The sequence below is a fragment of the Aythya ferina genome, assembly GCF_964211825.1.
Source record: "Aythya ferina genome assembly, chromosome: 9".
NCBI classification, from domain to species: domain Eukaryota; kingdom Metazoa; phylum Chordata; class Aves; order Anseriformes; family Anatidae; genus Aythya; species Aythya ferina.
This window is the reverse complement of record NC_140305.1, coordinates 24988575-25006008: the sequence shown is the minus strand read 5'-3', so window position 1 is coordinate 25006008 and position 17434 is coordinate 24988575. Positions and strand designations below refer to the sequence as shown.

Here is a 17434-nt window from a genome sequence, read left to right as displayed (position 1 = left end):
TTTTTTTTTTTCTTTCTTTCTTTCTTTTTTTTTTTTTTCACTGACTCGCGCTATGATAGATGAAGTAGTGATTTTCAGTTTGATATTTGATTTCAGTCAAAGGAAAAGAGACGATAACATGAAGTTGACACAAAACAAAGCACAAAGCCTGGGCTGCAGGGTACAGTAGGCTCTGTCCCTTGTTTACAAAATAAGAAACACCAAAGAGGTAGAAAAAAAAGCTAAATTTTGGAAGTGGGACACCGGTACGTAACTGTTGCTGGTTTTTCATGGTGTGCAGAATTAGTGCCTTCTCCAGCTTTGGGCTTTGCTTGGTAATCCACTGATGGTCAGATGGAGGCAATGTTGAGTTACAAAGCCCTGAAAAAAATCAGGAATAAGTTAATTTTATGCAAGACAATGAAATCAGCTGATGGTGCAAAATTCAGAGTGATGTGGAAAACAAAGGCACCCCTCCTGCTGAAAGGGATGATTGATTGAAAACAAAAAAATGCTGAAAACTCAGCCAGTGCATCTTGCAAAGAGAGGTCAAAATGAAGCAGGGAAGGCTGGCTCTCCCTGTCCCTTGGATTTACAACAGGCAAGAAATTACATTTCCCATTTAAAGACAGAGCTGAACTTCTCACTTAAATAATTTGTAGAAGCTTTGCTATCAGCTTATCCTCAAAAACTAAAAACTGGAAAAGATAACCACAGTGAGCAAGAAGGCACCTGAGACTGACTTTATATGCAGCAAGCAGCAAACCACAGGATTTCTTACAGAGTTATTTATCCATGCATCTAACTGAACTGTGTGGTTGCTTTACCATGTCATGCAATATTCTGTCTGTTCCCCTTACACTTTCATTGCTGGTACAGTATCAATATTTCATGTACTTTTCTTACATGGGCTATTTAATATGTTGTAAGAGGCAAAATATACACAGTATATATAAGGGAAAGAGATTTCCTGCCAAAGCTATTTAACAGACCTATGAAACCTAGCCAGAAGCATAAGGCAAAACACAAGGACACGTACTACACTGGCATAATAGGCAATTCCCTTTCATGTCTTTATTTATTTATTTATTTTTTTACATGAGAGGTGCAAAAACTACTGCTACGAACAATCTACTGAGAGAAATATCAAAGTCTTCCCAAATTTAACCTATAAAAAATAGAGAAGAAATAAATCACAATGCAACATAGCACTGGAATAATGTGATAATGTGTTCAGAGATCTGGCTGCATGTATACAGAGTACCTTTATTTTATTTTATTTTATTTTATTTTATTTTATTTTATTTTATTTTATTTTATTTTATTTTATTTTATTTTATTATCCATTTTATTTTTATTATTTTTTTAATATCTATTTTGATTTGGCCTCTGGTCTGTGATTCAAAGTCAAAGACTCACAGAAGCAGGACATGGCTAGCACCACACAAGCCCCCTCCTCTCTCCACTTAAACTGCCCATAGTACACATGTGTATGTGTTCATGGGCTCACACTTATTTTTCAAAGAGCAGAGAACATTTAAGTTAGAAGAGATTAAGCAGAATTAAACATGGATGCCTTTTTACAGAGCCATTCCTCAGAAGACACATTTTTTTCCAGAATTGACTCCCGAAGCCTCCTCTAGCATTGTTAGATTTGACTGCAAATGACAAGCTGTACACAGGAACCAGGCATTTATATCCCTATCATCACTTATTAACTGTTGTTGTTGCTGACAATGTAGTGATAATAATAGGGATTCTTTCAACACCTGGCTTAAAGATGTAGGAGTTTATGACATTCAAAAATATCTCAACAGAACTGACAGGTGAAGGCATGTTCAGAGGCAATTTATACCAGGAACAGTATATAAATACCATGCAGTAGCTGACTGGGACATTGAAGAGTCTTTGCTAGCCCTTAGGAGCTGACTTCGGCATTCGAAAGCAAGGTCATTTTCTCTTAATAAGGTATCACTGTCTCCATCCGTAAATCACTCTACAGTGTCAGCATATTGCAGTTTATATAGCAAAATGACTAATAGGGAATAATAGTGTTGCAATAAACAGTGTAAGGAGAGCTGTGAGTGAGTGGAAAGAAAAAAAAAAAAAAAACTGGCAAAACAGCTGTTGCAACTTTCTTGATTAATTCAAGGCATGAAGTGAGTGTACTGACATGTTGATTTCCTTCAACTTTTGTAAGATATGAGAGTCTTTTAAGAGATGATTGGTCCCTGAAAGGTTCAGGCCTGAAGAATGGAAAATACCTTTAGCTTCCAAGATCGTTGTTTTTAAGGATAACTGGATGTGTGCCTTTCAGCCAGTGCATCATCCACAATGCAAGGAATTGGATCCTGTCTCTGCATCTGCATGCTCTTCTGGTGTGCAGTGGCCATATCCATGCACTGATCCACCACAGCCATCTACAGGTCAATGCACAGAGGATCCCTCAGCAGACACAGAAATTTCATCTGCTGTGAGGACCTGAAAGTTCTTGATGTAGTCTAAAGCTATCCTAATCTTTCCAGTAAATTCTCATCCATAGGACTTGAAAAGAGGGTTTTCCAAAAACAACAACTCCACACCCTGATGGAAGACAGCTCTCTTCGGTCGCTCCCAGGCTCTTGGAAAGGCAGTATAGAGCTGAGTAGCCTGGAGCTGTGCCCATGCCCTGATGGGCTAGGAAAGACCTGGGCAAGACACACAACACTGAGATGTGGCCAAAGGAGAAACCATGTCAGGATGCTTTGCAACTATTTACGTGTCCTTTGTTAAGACTGGAGAAAGCAGGCTGTGAAGTTCAGGCACTGAGTGCCTACAACAGGTACAAAAGTGGCCTCCAAGATCACCCAGTCTTGCAGCACCGAGGGGGACCACTGCCCACAGCAGATGGCTCTGCTTTGCCTCACCAGGTCCTGAACACCTCAAAGGAAGGAGGTTTCCCTGCTCCACTGAGTCCTGCGCACTGCACTATGCTGTTGCTGAGGAAATTGTACCTAATGCCCAAGGAAATAAATCTTTACACCTTCGCCAGGAATAAACTAATGATTCAGAGTGATGGCAGTAAGATTATTTAACCAACACGTTGTTTCAAGTAGAATGAGGCACATTTCAGTTGCAGTAGAACAAACCAGACAAAGGCAGAGGGGATATTATTAGCTAGGCACCATCCCACAGGATTAGAGGTATGAGATATAATATATATAGGGACCCAAGGGTGAGATTATGTCAGGATAATACACCCTTTAGGTTTTTAAATCGCCTCCAAAGCAATCAAACCTGTTACCATAGCATTCATTTTAATGCACAGATAAATTTGTAGCTCTTGTTTATATAGCTTATCCTCTGGAGGCACTAATATGATTCCCTTTAAAACTCAAGTTAATGAGAAAATAATGGAGCATTGTAGATATAAGCAAATTTTTTTTTTTCACTGTCACTGTCATCATCTTTTATACAGCCAGAGGGCTCTTTGAAAGTATAAGTTGGATTTATTTTACGTTCCACAAAACCTTTAAAAATCTTTCTTTACACCAAGCTTTCTGATTCCAGCCTAAAGCCAAAAATACTTACTGTCTAAACATATCTATAAATCAGTATATCATCCATAAATCTTGCCTTATCCCTAATAGGAAATTTAAAGTTGTAACTCTTAAAACTTCACTTTGGCAACATACATTCTTATTTTATTGGTGTTCCTGGACAGAACTCACTGATGAGATACTGTATGTGGCCAGGGAATAGGGACTGCATATCAGTTGCTGAGTGTAGTGAGCTGTGTAATGAAGCCATGTTTGTTTACTTTCCTTTGTATACAGCATGGCAGTAAATCTCTGGACATTTTCAGCTTTTGGGAAATTTCTTATTACTCCATCAGCTCCCCTAATCCTTTTGGAGCAGCTCAGGAGCTCTGTTCTTATGGAATGTCCTCCAGTGCAAGGACAGAACTCTGCCAAGGTTGACATAAGCAAGTCTGATACTTGCTGGTACCAAGTTGCAATAATTCATTTTGTCTGGGAAAGATTTATGATATACACATCATTTATATTTATTATTCAAAACCAAACACAAAAGTCTATGTAGATTGGGTCTTCAGGCATTCCAAAGTTCATGAGTTAATATTAATAGGAGTAATGTAATTTACTGGGACTGAAGGATTGCCCCTGGTCTCACTTGAAGACTGTGTGAGTTTTGATTTGAAAAGGAAAAGCTTCAAGGTTTCTGCACCTCCTTTTGGGAGTAATACTGTCACTTAGTAGTTTGTTTTGCACTTCTCTACTGCCTTTAATTTCTTTTAACCTTAACTGAATTTTGGACTATTCACAATGAGTCTGCCTATAGGCCAAAGCATCGCCCTCTTCCCTCCAGCTGTGTGTTTCCATCCCTAGGGATCCTATGTACTTGGCCTGTCTGGAGAGTTAGAAAGGCATCTTCTCTGGCAGATGACCAAGCTAAACTTATCTCCTCAGGGCACCAGATGCTGGTGAGGCAACCAGGCTGTTAGAGGTTTTGGTGCATTGTTCACAAAGAAGTGTTGGAGGTATTTTGCTCCTGCCTTCTGGACAAAGAAGTTGGTGTTGAGACTGCCACCCTCCTTGCCCTAAGAAAACTTTGCCTGGCCATAGAACCATATAGAGACTTGCCAGCTAGCTAGCTATTAGGGTGGAAATATAATCATTGACTTCACTAAGAAAGATGTTGCAGTGGAAAGTCACTAATGAAGTCAGCCTAAAATGAGTGAATAAGAGAATTCTCTTTCATTGTTATAACCACTAAAAAACATTTTCCAAATGGTATGCAATGCCAGAAAAAACAAGACTGCACAGCTTCAGCTGTGTGTTGCAATTTTTATATTAGCACAGAAATACAATGCAACTAGACTAACCAAGATTTAGATAATTGAGGAAACAGGTTGATCACATTAAAAGGCCAGTTCTGGAGATTTAATAAAGGCCAAACTTAATTCCACTATTCTTTAGTCTCTGAACATCTTGGCAGAGCCTGAGACACTTCCCCCTAGGCTGCTGACCCCCGCAATGCTACACTGCCTGTTTTGCAGCCCATTTTCACCAATACCACCGAGCTGGCACCGCTGGAGCTGACCCAGTCTGTCCTGCTGGGCTCTGATCGGGAACACTATTCCTCCTGACAGATTCGCTTTGAATGAGTTTATATTTCAGATTGCCTTGGGATAGGAAATATGTATGGAAATATCTCAAGGGATCAGATTAAGTAGTTTTAATTATAATGTTGGCCTCTGTGGAAAAACATTTCTTGAGAAATTTTAAACAAATATACTCTCTTTCTCTCTTTTTTTTTTTTTTTTTTTTTTTCTTAATATCACTTGGTGGAGGGAAATTTTCCACTTCTAAAAAAAAAAAAAACGAGAATATAAATTTAATTATAGTATTTCATTAAAACTATGTACCCATTATGATCTGCTGTGTGTATATGTAGAGAACGCAATGCTATATTGTGGGGACCTTGACTGCACTACTTGTAAATGTGCACATGCAGTTATAGAAAGGTTAGGAATTGCGTACAGTTTTTTGGGATGTCTTCTGCACCTCTCAGCAGATGTAAAATTGTTCTCCTTGGTATGTTTCTAGAGGTTTGCCAAATCTAGCATCAAATATGTTAAATAGCAGCACTTCTATTACTTCTTTTGAGAGACTATTTCAGCCTAGCTCATCTTGCTTCTGGGAATAATTTATTCTTAATATTCAACTCCATTTCCCTTCACCCTCATTGGAGCCCTGCATACGACCCCAAGTGGTCCTTCCCTTCCTCAGAGCATTTGCCTCAAGTACTCTTGACGTCATCTTAAAATTTTAGCTCAGCTGAGCTACACATACATGTATGAGCAAACAAGGAAAGCACCATGAATGATTCCATTCAATTTTAGGTCATTTTACAGAGCTTTCACCAGCTCATCACCGTTTCACTCTATTTGGTTTGCTAAACAGAAATCCCAAACTGCAGCTCCAGGAGGGATATCCCATTGAATATAAAGAAGGGGTTATTTCTGCAGCTCAATAATAATAATAATAATAACAATAACAATAACAATAATAATAATAATAATGATAGTACATCATCATTACCTGACGATAACAACCATAATATGATATAACATAATTTAGATATTTTAACCTAAGGAAAATAATTTGTTTTTATTTTGAGGTTTACTTGGGCAAATTTAGCTGGAATTAGGGTTGTCAGGGCATGAACCAAAGACCAATTAAGGTTCCTAGCTGATTTTAAGGAAAATATAAGCTGCATTCTTAAACCTCAGGTATCCAGTTTTCAAAATTCTGACTGACACAGGCCAATGGATTTTGTTTTAGAAAATCAGCTGGGACAGTTAATGCCCATTAAAATGGAGACATTGGGGGCTATGTAGGTGCCATTCCTGAATTAGATATTATTTAAAAAATAATTTTATTGTTTGATATAATAAGTATGGAAGCATTACATTTAACTTTTCAGTGAGAAGAGCCAATAAAATAAGATAGGAAGAAAAATTAATGCAAAAATTGCACATTTAGGGAAAAACTATTTCAGTATTTTCACTTTTCAATCAGATGGACATTTTTGAGACACCCTTCCCTTTACAGTGAAATTAAAACCCTCCAATCTGTGACTGTAATTCTAAAGTCTATAATGCAGTTGTGTGTGTTTCAAAAGGTTGCGGGTGTGACCTTGGGGGATTATAGTATAAGTCGAATGAGGGAGTAGGATTTAGACTTGATATTTTATTTTAGGCTGTAATAAGTTTTTAAGTGCCTAGTGTCTTCTAATTCCTTTTCATGACCGTTTTGCAAGGAATTTGCAAGGACCCGCCATTCTTTTCAATCAACAAGTCTCTTAAAGCAATCTCAAAAAAAATAAAATAAAAAAAATCTAATGCTATAATGCCAACTTTAAATACATTTAGGGATGAAATAAATGTTTTGTTTGTTTGTTTTCTTCCCTTTTCTTTCCTGTTTGACTGTCTTTAATGAGTTTTACTTTTTTCCCCCATTCTCTCCCCCATCCCACTGGGAAGGAGTGAATGAACAGCTGTGTGGTGCTTAGCTGCCTGCCAGGTTAAACCACAACACACACCAGAATGTACCTTCCACAAACATCCATACAGACATTATATATACCCACAGTTTCCATGAAGGAGACACAGAAAGCAAAGTTTTTTAGAGGAAGAATTGCAAATAATGAGGAAGTATACAGCTGACTTATATAAATACACAAGCAAATACATGTTGATTGCTACTCCATGCTGATAAATGCATTCTATTGAAAGCCGGGAGAAGGGAAAATGTCTGCTAAATGTTATAGTGCTGCTGAATACTAACCAGGAAAGAGATTTTAACTTTATTGTTGGGAAATCCCCAAAGCCTTTGCTGTGCTACTTCAATATGCAGCTGTGGAACACATAGGACAAACAGAATGCTGTGTAAAAACCCAAATCTCTAGGAAAGGAGCTAGCGATGCAGACCAACATCTCACTGAGCCAACAGTAGTCCCGGTGTAAACATAATGATACGACTGGTTTTGCACTGATGATGAAATTGCTGACTTAATCAGTAAAAAAAATAAAATAAGCAAATAAGAGGTTGTAGAGAAGTTTCTAATCTTTTGGAAACAAATCTGATGCTTTAAAAATATATTTGAAAATATCTAGCAAAAGCCTGAATGAGCAGCTAGCGACCCCTGAGCTTATATTAAATAACTGGCAGTCAAGCGTGGAATAGATGCGTTCAAGTCAGATGATTTTATTTTTGGTCAAAGTGATAATATCTGGAGAAGATATTTCTGGATATCTCAACTGGATACCAGAGTTGTCACTGTCCAAGTGAAAATATTGAACAGTAGGGTACCAAATGATAATTACACTTATTGTGGAAATGGCTGATGTTCTAAAAGGATTTCATAAATACACCCACAAGCTTTCTGGTATTCAGTGACAGTTCATATTATGATTCCAGAAGTATGTCCAGATGAAATACATTCTGCCAATGTTAATTCAAATATTTGAAAAGCTTTTTTTTAGCTCTTCAGTCTTCTGCTGTGTTTAGGGAGAGGTAGAAAAGCTCCTATAAGAGTTTTGGTATGCGATAAAAGGCGAGTCGAACAAATCTTTTCCTCAAAGAGGAAATCCAGCATTTCAAAATGTAATACCACGGGTGAGGAAACGCTTAGACTAGACACAACAGCTCTCCTATTTTCCTGGTAAATGTTTTAACATGTTGGATAGTTTAAAAGTTTAAACCATTTAAAAGTTTCAGCTCTTGGCTGGCTTAAAAACTGGCATTAAGAGGGATTGAAGAGAAGGCGATTGCGTCTGGGAGGAAAAGCACACAAAGGATGTGGCTGAGGCTGCTGGGGCTTCCTGGGCTTTGAAGATGCTGGTCCATCTCCCTGTTGTGCCACGCATTTCCAGAACGACCTTGAGCACACTCAGCCCCTCTGAGCTTCAGCCCTTTGTCCAGTGGAGATGAAAGCTCTTTTCTTGAAGATTTGTTCTAAGGCAAAATGCAGTCCAGACTGTGAAGCACATCTAGGATGGCCAGGTTTAACAAGTACCCATGATATATCAGGATTTGGTTTTGGTATATGCACTGCAAGTTCCCAAGTGTATGATAATGTCATTTTAGCAGTATGGTTTTACCATTTTATGTGAAAATTAGCAAATAAAAACTGAAGGCACATCCAAACTAAGTGAGAAAATGTTCCTTTAGCGAAAAACAGACTCAGAGTTTTCAAGCTTTCTGGGCTGCTGGATCCCAATATGAGAAGAATACCTACAAACACACTGAAAATAAGGGAGCAGCAGTGTGGAAATTGGAATATTCTAATGGGAAAATTATAAGAAATGCAGCTGTGCTTCCTTTCACTGCTGCTCCTCAGCCTTCAAATTCCTCTAAATTAAATTGTAAAATAATGATCTCCTTTTCTGGTTTCTACTGAGCTACATAGTTAATCCCTGATACAGAAATATATAAAGAACATATACATTCAGGAAAACAATTATTATTAAAATAAAGATTATTAAAATAAAATCAGACGAAAGAGTTTCCACAATTTCCCATGCACGTTTGAACCCAGCTCTAAACTCTCTCTCTCTGGGTTTGTCTCTGTCTAATCCTTTTGTTTATAACCTGATTTTCAGGAGGAAAATCAGCCTCTGATTTTAACAGGAAAATTCAGCTGTTGTAGCAAAGACACACACTGAAATAATCTGAAACAGTCTGTCTGCCTTAGCTTTTTTAAGCTCATGATTATTTTTTCCTGATGATTTCAAATGGCAGCACAGTAAGAACAGCAGACAGGCCTGGAAGAGGAGCATCTCTGTTACCAACAGCCATCTATGCCAGACTGTTGAAAATAACAGAGCTTCTAAATCATAGAAGAAATTTTAATAACTTTAATTAAAGTTATTCAGTTATCCAGGATTTCAGTAACTTTAATAAGGTCATTGATGTCAGAAGAATGCATGTATTTTAAATTTCTCATTTTTCACAGCCAAAGTGAACATGTCATTTAAACACGCTGTCAGCCTATATGGCATTGTAATCCTTTTTGAATAGGAGGTGTTTATTTACGAAGAGGTAATTGCAACTACAGGCAAGCCTCACATGGCTCTGCACCACTTGAATGGCAGTGTTGTTGCTTTTGTTTACCAGGGGCCAGTTCTGATCTGACTGCAAATAGCAGGTCATGCCATTGAGTGGCTCCATCCTCCAGTGCCTCTGAGGCATGGAAATGGTGAGAAATACACACCCTTGGTGGACAAAGGGACACCTCTTTCTTATAAGAAATAGTAATTTCTATGTGTTATATAACTACCTTTTTTTCTTTTTTCCCATATGGCTTTTATAATTATTATTTTTTAACATGTCCTCTTTCTCTCCTGCATTCTCTGTCACCAGGTCAAAAAGAAAATTAAGGGGGAAAAAAAAAAAAAAAGACTGACAACAAAGAATTATTCTGGGACTTTTGAGAGAAGCTAGGATATTTATGGATTTATTATATTCCTTGGGACAACAAGTTTCTGAGATGTTAGTACACTGTCAAATATTTTTCAAGGTTAACAGTTTAGGGACACAATTATGTTGCAAGTTGTCGAGAAGATTAATTAAGGGTATTTCAGAGATACAGGAGAAAAATTGTTCCAGCAGCTATTACAGTGTGAGTAATCCCGACTGAAAGAGTAGTTCCCCTTCATTTCTGTTCCCTTCAGAGAAAATGTTCCTGTGTTTAAAACATACTCAGGAGCAGATAAAATGCTCGGGCACAGCAGTGGTGAGGCAATCCTAGGTGCAGTCCATGCAGCAGCTGCCTACTGGCAGACAGTGCACGGGCATCCCCTCCAGAAAGGTGATTATTAAATAAATATTTCTCAGGGCCAGAAAACAACAACAGGTCAAAAAGCAGAGACAGTAAAAGCAAATGTGAGCGCCAGGCTCACCAGAGCTCCCCCTTGCACCCACAAGCACCAAGAGAGCATAACAGTGAAATCGCTGGGCTAGTTAATGACAAGTCAGGGATTGTGTGTGAAAGTAATAGCAAGACCTAGAGATTCACAAATATGAAAGGTTTTAAATAAAAAATAAAAATCCAACAATCCAGCACTTTAATCACAGCACTGCAACCAATATGTATATCTATCTATCTATCTATAATCTGATATAATTTTTAATCTTTTTTTTAAATCCCTGTCATTAATGAGGGATAATGTTGGATTGAAGAGGGCCAAAGAGATTTATTGATACAAACTCAGAGACATGGCTGTAAATCAGGACAGTGAAGAAGTATGCCACTGCTGGCTTATGTTCTCTTCCTGCAAAAGGACAGGGATGAATGAACAAGTGTCTGAATGAATGACTGAATAGATGAATGAATGAAAGAATGAATACATAATCAAATAAATACATTAAAATACATTGCCAACTTGCTGGGATCACATAGTAAAGGAGCCCTTCAGGGCCTTTGTAAAAATATAGGCAAGAGTGTCATCCTTTTTTATTATAAATTAAAATCTGCTTTCCTCTATTCCTCTGAATGTTTAATTTTTATTGAAGGTCAAAAGGTGCTTTACATGTGGGGAAGTTGCAGGATTTGCATCTCCAACCCTGTATCCCTGTATAAATCCACATTCTGACCAGAGCACTGTGCTCTTGCTGTGCAGCTGGGGCTGGCTGCCAAAGCTGGCTGGAAGGACAAATTTGGGGAAATCATTCCCTTCCCTGAAATGCCAAAGACCCTTTCCTCTTCTCAAGCCACAACCACAGCCTTGCATTGTTAATATCTCTGGGAAATTTAACATTAGAGCTGCAATCAATATTTCAAGGTGGTGTCTTTTTCTGAGCAAGGAACAAGGACAGTTGGTAGCAACCTTCCAGGTATGTGGTGGTGGTTGTAGGCTTTTCTTCTAAAAGTGCTAGGTATACAAAGAAAACGGCAAATGCATCTGTGAGCTCCAGCCTACAGAAACCACTTCTCTGACTTCATGGGAAAGCTTTTATTCCTTTTGAATGGTGATCCAGTTTGTTGTTGTTGTTGTTTTGAAAAGCATCTGTTTTGGACTTTGTCATCTAATGAGCTGAAAGTCACTGGAATTTCCTTCTGCTTCCCTCTGCTTGGGAAAAGACTTCTGTACTGAGACCTTTGAGGATAAAGCTCTTCCAGCGTGAGACAAAGGTCCTCCAGATGAGAATTACAGAGCTATGGCTTGCAATTTAATTATCTTTCATGCATTCACACCCAGATGGATAGATTTTTGGAAAGAAAGAATATTAATCAATGTGAATAAACTACTTTATTTTTTAAATAACTAAACCAGCAGTTTCATTTCCCACTGTTAATATTTCTGTCAGTCAGGTCAAGGATAATGAACCAAAATTCAAGGAAGGCTCACCCAAACCTTGACTTTTCTTATTAAAAATGTTCCCATTCATAAAACCTACATTTGCAAATGCAAAATCAACAGTTAAATGTTTGCCTTATCTATGTCTGTATCTCTCCAAGGAGAGAGAGATGATCTTTATCCAGTTTTCACTTATAATATTCTGCTGAAGTTTTGGAAGGAAAATAATGTCTTCTAAACTTTGTTACTTGTATTATTATTACTATCTGTGGCTAAATATATTATTTGCTGTTAATATAACCAGTGTTTTCATTCTGTAGTAAGAACTCTTTTCCATATATCCCTACATTCATGCTTTGATTAGTTTCTTTTCCCCAATTTTTGCAAGACATTTTTTTTTTCTTTCTAATGAAAAAAAAAAAAAAAAAGTAAAATAAAGCCATAAATGTACCCTATATGGGAACATGGCCTCTGGAATAAAAGAAAATGAAGAAAGTGCATATTATGGAAAGTACTGCAGTTATATGACCAGAAAAGGGCAATGTACTTTAGGTTACATATTTTAAGAAACTGCTTCCAGCAGACAAAATAACTGCTAAAAGCAGGTGTTTATTCCAAAAGCTGCAGCAATGTTTTTCTGTCATGTTGCATTAAATCACTCAGACTGCATCATGTTATGTTACACCACATCATGTTAGTACATACAGGGGAAAAGCCAAAGTGGAGTAACATGATGTGACAGACAGCATTTAGCAAAAATATTCACTTATTTGACTCAGATACTTGCTATCAGTTTGAATCAGGGAGCATGGTCCCAAATGAAGCTGACAGATGGAGGTGAACTCACCAAGGAACTCATCTGGTGTAAAGTTTCTTGTTGTCTACCTGGTGCTCATCCTGCTGATGGGTCCTGCTATCCTCAGCTCCTCTTTTGCAGCATTTCCTTCCCTGCTCTAAGTAGTTTGACTGGCTGGTTGCTGTTTATTTTGACATAACTCATGACTTCCCCATGAGGGACTAATCATGTCCTGGTATACTTAACAAGCCCTGTTAAATGACAGTTGACGGAATTGCCGTAAATAGTAGTTTTTATATGAGTGAAATTTTGAACTACACAAAAAAGAGTGCCTGGGCACTGCGTATTTATGTATACTGAGGGACTATTTCAGGTAACAAGAAGCTTATTCCTGAAGGCACCTGTATTTTATAGTGTGGCAAAGTCTTTTTGACAGACTTAAAAATATTGAGACTCCTTTATTACTCTTGGAGGAACTATTTCATGGCAGTACTTCTAAAAAAGATTTAACAAAGAAGTGCATGTTCATGTAAGTAAATCAAATAATCGAGTGTAACCCAGGCAGCTGTGGTGCAGGCCGTGCCATACAAGGATTTTTATAAGCGTTGATCCCGACCTAGATGACGACTTCCAACCCACAGGGCACCTCTTGGACTGCTACAGAACCATGACGTGTTCTGGTACAATCTGTCCTAGCAGGAATTAGGATGAGAGAACCTCGTGCCAAGTATCAAAGAGGGCTTCAGCAGTGCTAGTGAAGGTAGCTCTATGGCATCATGCCAGACAGTTGAAGTGTGAAAAAATTTGCATGTGGACTTGAAGACTTTCCTTTTCCTAGAGGTGGAGCCAAGGAGATACGCCAAGCTGCCAAGTGTTTTCTGCATCTCGCCAATATGGACCTGCAGTGGTAAGTGCACAGATACAATTCAAAAGAAAAGAACAAGATACCAATGCTTTGCAGTATTCCAGAAAGAAAGGTGTATTTGTCAAAATCTAAGCTTGTATCATGGCAGTAATGCACAGGATCCATGGTTCTGTGTTTTCCCCACCCTTTGCAGACAGAATTAATAACTCTAGCAATAGTGCTGGTGATTAGATGGTGCACCAAAGAAATATGTGTGCCCATTCATAGCTGAAGAGTGCTTACCCCCTGCATGTTCACACAGCTATCAGCAGAGCCCAATAGAAGCTGAGAAAAAAAATGCAAAAGAAAAAGTAAAATGGAACTGTGACAGTATGTTTATTCTGGTCTGTGACATCTTAGCTAATACTGTTAGGATGTGTTGTATTTGAGGGATTCGTTTGGTTTAGCTCACAGGAAATCTGGGAAGCAGGGCTGTTTTGCACAAGCCCCCAAACTATTCGGTGCCTGCCCTGCAAATGCTGGCTGCGTGAGCAGCCAGTCCTGCTGTACTGTTTGCTGACATTGTTCCCTCTCCTCAGGAAACCTCGGGAGCCGTTCTGCCTTGGGCGGTCTCCTGAAGATGTGTGATGGTATTGGACTGTGCATCGGTGACCAGCAGTTCGTGTTGCCTCAGACCCATGCTGCGCAGGGGCTGGTGCCTGCACCGGGAGCAGCACAGGGACACCGGGGGCAAAGCGCCACACCCCTGGGCTCCCCAAAATGCAAGGAACAGGAGGCTTCTCCCGGCAGCACAGGAGAACTGAGATGAATGAAGCCTCATTCAAAGGGTAGGTAACTGTTCTGGGTAAAACAAAATAAAAGCTTGTACTGGGACATGAGATCTCAGGAGGTTACCTGAGCCTCGGTGTCCTCCATCCAGAACACAACCCTACAGAGCGTGCATTTGGGCTGTGCTCTACAGTGTTTGCACGTTCCTTGTGTGCTCAGCCTGGGTTTGATCCTTCACCAGTCATTTACTGGTGTGCCATAATGTGGTGAAGCCACACCACCTCTCCAGTGGCTTTTAAGAAAAGGTTTCTGCCTATCTGCATCTGTAGAAGCACCATATCTTGTGCTTGCTTTGAGAGCATGGTCCTGTGTGCAAAGGTGTTTTGTGAAAAGGCATACACACATGGAGCAAGTGTGCTGTTCTCTTCTTACCTGATGAAAAAAAAAAATAAGAAAAGATTAAATAATTAATACTAGGTATTGCTTAACAGTTGTTAAGAGGCTTACTTAATAATTTTAGAAGCTTTTTTTTTTTTCTTTCTAAATTAGGAATAACACATAATTGAGCATGTCATTCTGAAGCAGCAAATAACACTTTGGAGAGAATTGAAGGAAACACGTTTCTTTGATTAAAATATTTTTCTCATTAACAAGATGTTCAAAATAAAGCAAAAATATTTGATGCACAGAGCCTGTGGCAGTATCGAGTTAACGCTGGCGTGCTCCCGCATTTTACCTCATGTTTACTAATCAATCAGAAAAGCCTCTTGCCGGCAAGAAAGGTCACATCTTCCATCACAAAACAGAAACTTTTTGACAACAAACAATTGGAATTTCACCATTCTGTTTAATGTGGATTCTAGCACAGAGAGTTATAGCCCCAGGCGGTGGGAAGGGTGGTGTGGGATTCGGTGAACATGTAGAGCTGTGCTCTCCAAATGTTCACTGCTCCATACTGTGTGTATGGAGACTGCCTCACTAGCATCAGGTTCTTCAAGTCCCAGAATCATTTAGGTTCGAAAAGATCTCTAAGGTCAAGTCTGACTATCAACCTAGCCTGCCAAGAGGTCAAATTATTTGGAGGATTTGGAGGAGAGGCCAATCCAGGTGGTGCTTGGGTAGGTACAGGTGTGCATTTCTGACTCAGATGCTAATGGTCTGGACTGTGATGCTGCAGAAAGAGCTGGTCTATGGACTGTGAGAGCAACAGACACCCAGAGAGCGTTGGGCAGTGCTTCTCCTTCAAGTACTCTTAGTTTTAGCTCAGGATAGAAACAAATCCTCTGGGTCTCTAACATGACCTTCAAATTTCTGTTCTTTTTTGTCCTTTAAAATTCCTTACTGACCTATATCTTGATAAAGTGCATTTTCTTAGCCATGGGGAAAAAAAAAAAAAAAAAAAAAAAAAAAAAAAAAAAAAAAAAAGAGCTCTGTTTTCTAAGATAGAAGATACGGCCTGATTGTTTCGCAAGCAAAACAATGCACATATTAAAAGCTCTTGAAAGAGCTGGGGTGGAATCAGAAAGGTGATTATGAAATGTCACTGATTCTGCCATTTTTCCTTCCCCTCCACTTGCCGCCCAGGCATCAGCCACCTCCAAGGAGTCTGCTGGATGGTGACAATAGCAGGATGCAGTCCCACACCCAGCTGGGATTTACACCCTTGGTCTCCTGGAGAAATCATTGGTATGAAAAGATGCACATGTTGCCGGCAGCTATAGCACATATTGCATGGCATGACACACACATAAGTGAGATTAATATGAGTTCTGGGCATCATTAGCTCCATTAAAACTGTGATTTTTTAGTCCAGACCTACAGGCCATTGCAGAGAAGAGTAATCATAAGGCAGAAATGAGTTCCCTAGTTAAAAATTAATTCCCTAGACTAAAAATATAATCAAACGATGTCTACAGTATTTTATGAAGAGCTGAGAGGATAATAAAATTTAAAGCAGTGCAACATTTGCATTTTGTTCATTTCTATCCATATTTTTCCATAGCCTGCCTTTCTCTGTGCTTGTTAATCATATGCACTGCTACAGCCCTGGCATTTTAAGATCACTCTTCACATCAAGATTGAAAGGAAACTAATTACAATCACATTTCAGGGTGGTTGTTTAAAGCTGGTACAGCACTGACTACAGCACAGGAGCCTTGACCTTTATTTGTAAGCATGGAAATAAGGTAAAGATGAAAGATTGCTTTTCCTCCTGCTCATATGCAGGGATCAGGAGGCCCTGTGGGGAAGCAGAGAGGTGGGAAGTCCCCCATACAATTTCTCTCCTCGCCTCCTCTCCTGTGCTGGCAGCAGAGGCCAGTAGTGCTATGCAGAAGCTGTGCTCCACTGCAGCGAGAGGTGAAGGAAAGCACCACGTATTTTGCAGCTCCTTTGGGCTGCCGAAGGAACAAGCAGTGAATTAGAAGACCTCCTCAAACGCCCCTCTTGTTCGAACCCCAGTCCTACTCATTTTAATCTATCAGTCAATGACAAATCCTTCCCTGGGCCTGGGCACAGGCACAAGACCATCAGCTCAGTGCTGCATGCCGTGCTCATGCAATTATCAAGGTACCAATGTGCATGGGCTACCTGTGAGCAAGAGATGTAGACCGTACTGCTATCTTTGCTGCTGCTCACATTATAGCTTAGTAGCAATAATAGGATCTGCGAGGATGCGTTGGGGAAGAATAAGGACCCCTAACCTGAGGAAATACAGGTAATTCTAGTGTTGTCTCTAATTTCATTAAAAGCGATTGCATTTAGAGCATGCTGAATGGCAAATGTACCCAATAGCTTTAACCTTTCTCTATCTCTTCACACTTTCAAAACTTTAATTTTAATATATTTATACTATACTCAAACTAAACCAAGAGGTAGTTCCAAAACCAGATTCAAGCCTAGGACCTGCCGACGTGGTGCTTGCTCTAAATGCTCTTTTCAGTATCATTATTCAGTGACTGAAGGCTTGCCGTGGTATGCAATGACCCCCAAGTGATCTCTTGGGCCTCCCCAGGTTATCGCAGCTCTGCACTGAAATGTGATCATTGAGGATAGACCAACACTGAGCTGAAGCGATGCCACATGTCAGCCCCCTGCTCTGTGGGCACTGATCATACTCACATCTTGTATGAGGTGCTGCCCTCACCCTGCACAGTCACTTCAT

General features: G+C 39.3%; 1 long non-coding RNA gene across 2 annotated transcripts in view; it reads left to right on the top strand.

Moving 5' to 3' along the window:
- LOC311441417 overlaps positions 1-14957 on the top strand; it is a 35407-nt gene extending 20450 nt beyond the window's left edge. For both annotated transcript variants that reach the window (XR_014695925.1, XR_014695926.1), the window contains exons 5-6: positions 13477-13545; positions 14082-14957. This is a non-coding gene — a long non-coding RNA (uncharacterized lncRNA). The remainder of the gene's footprint in view (positions 1-13476; positions 13546-14081) is intronic.
- The last annotated feature ends 2477 nt before the right edge of the window (positions 14958-17434 follow it).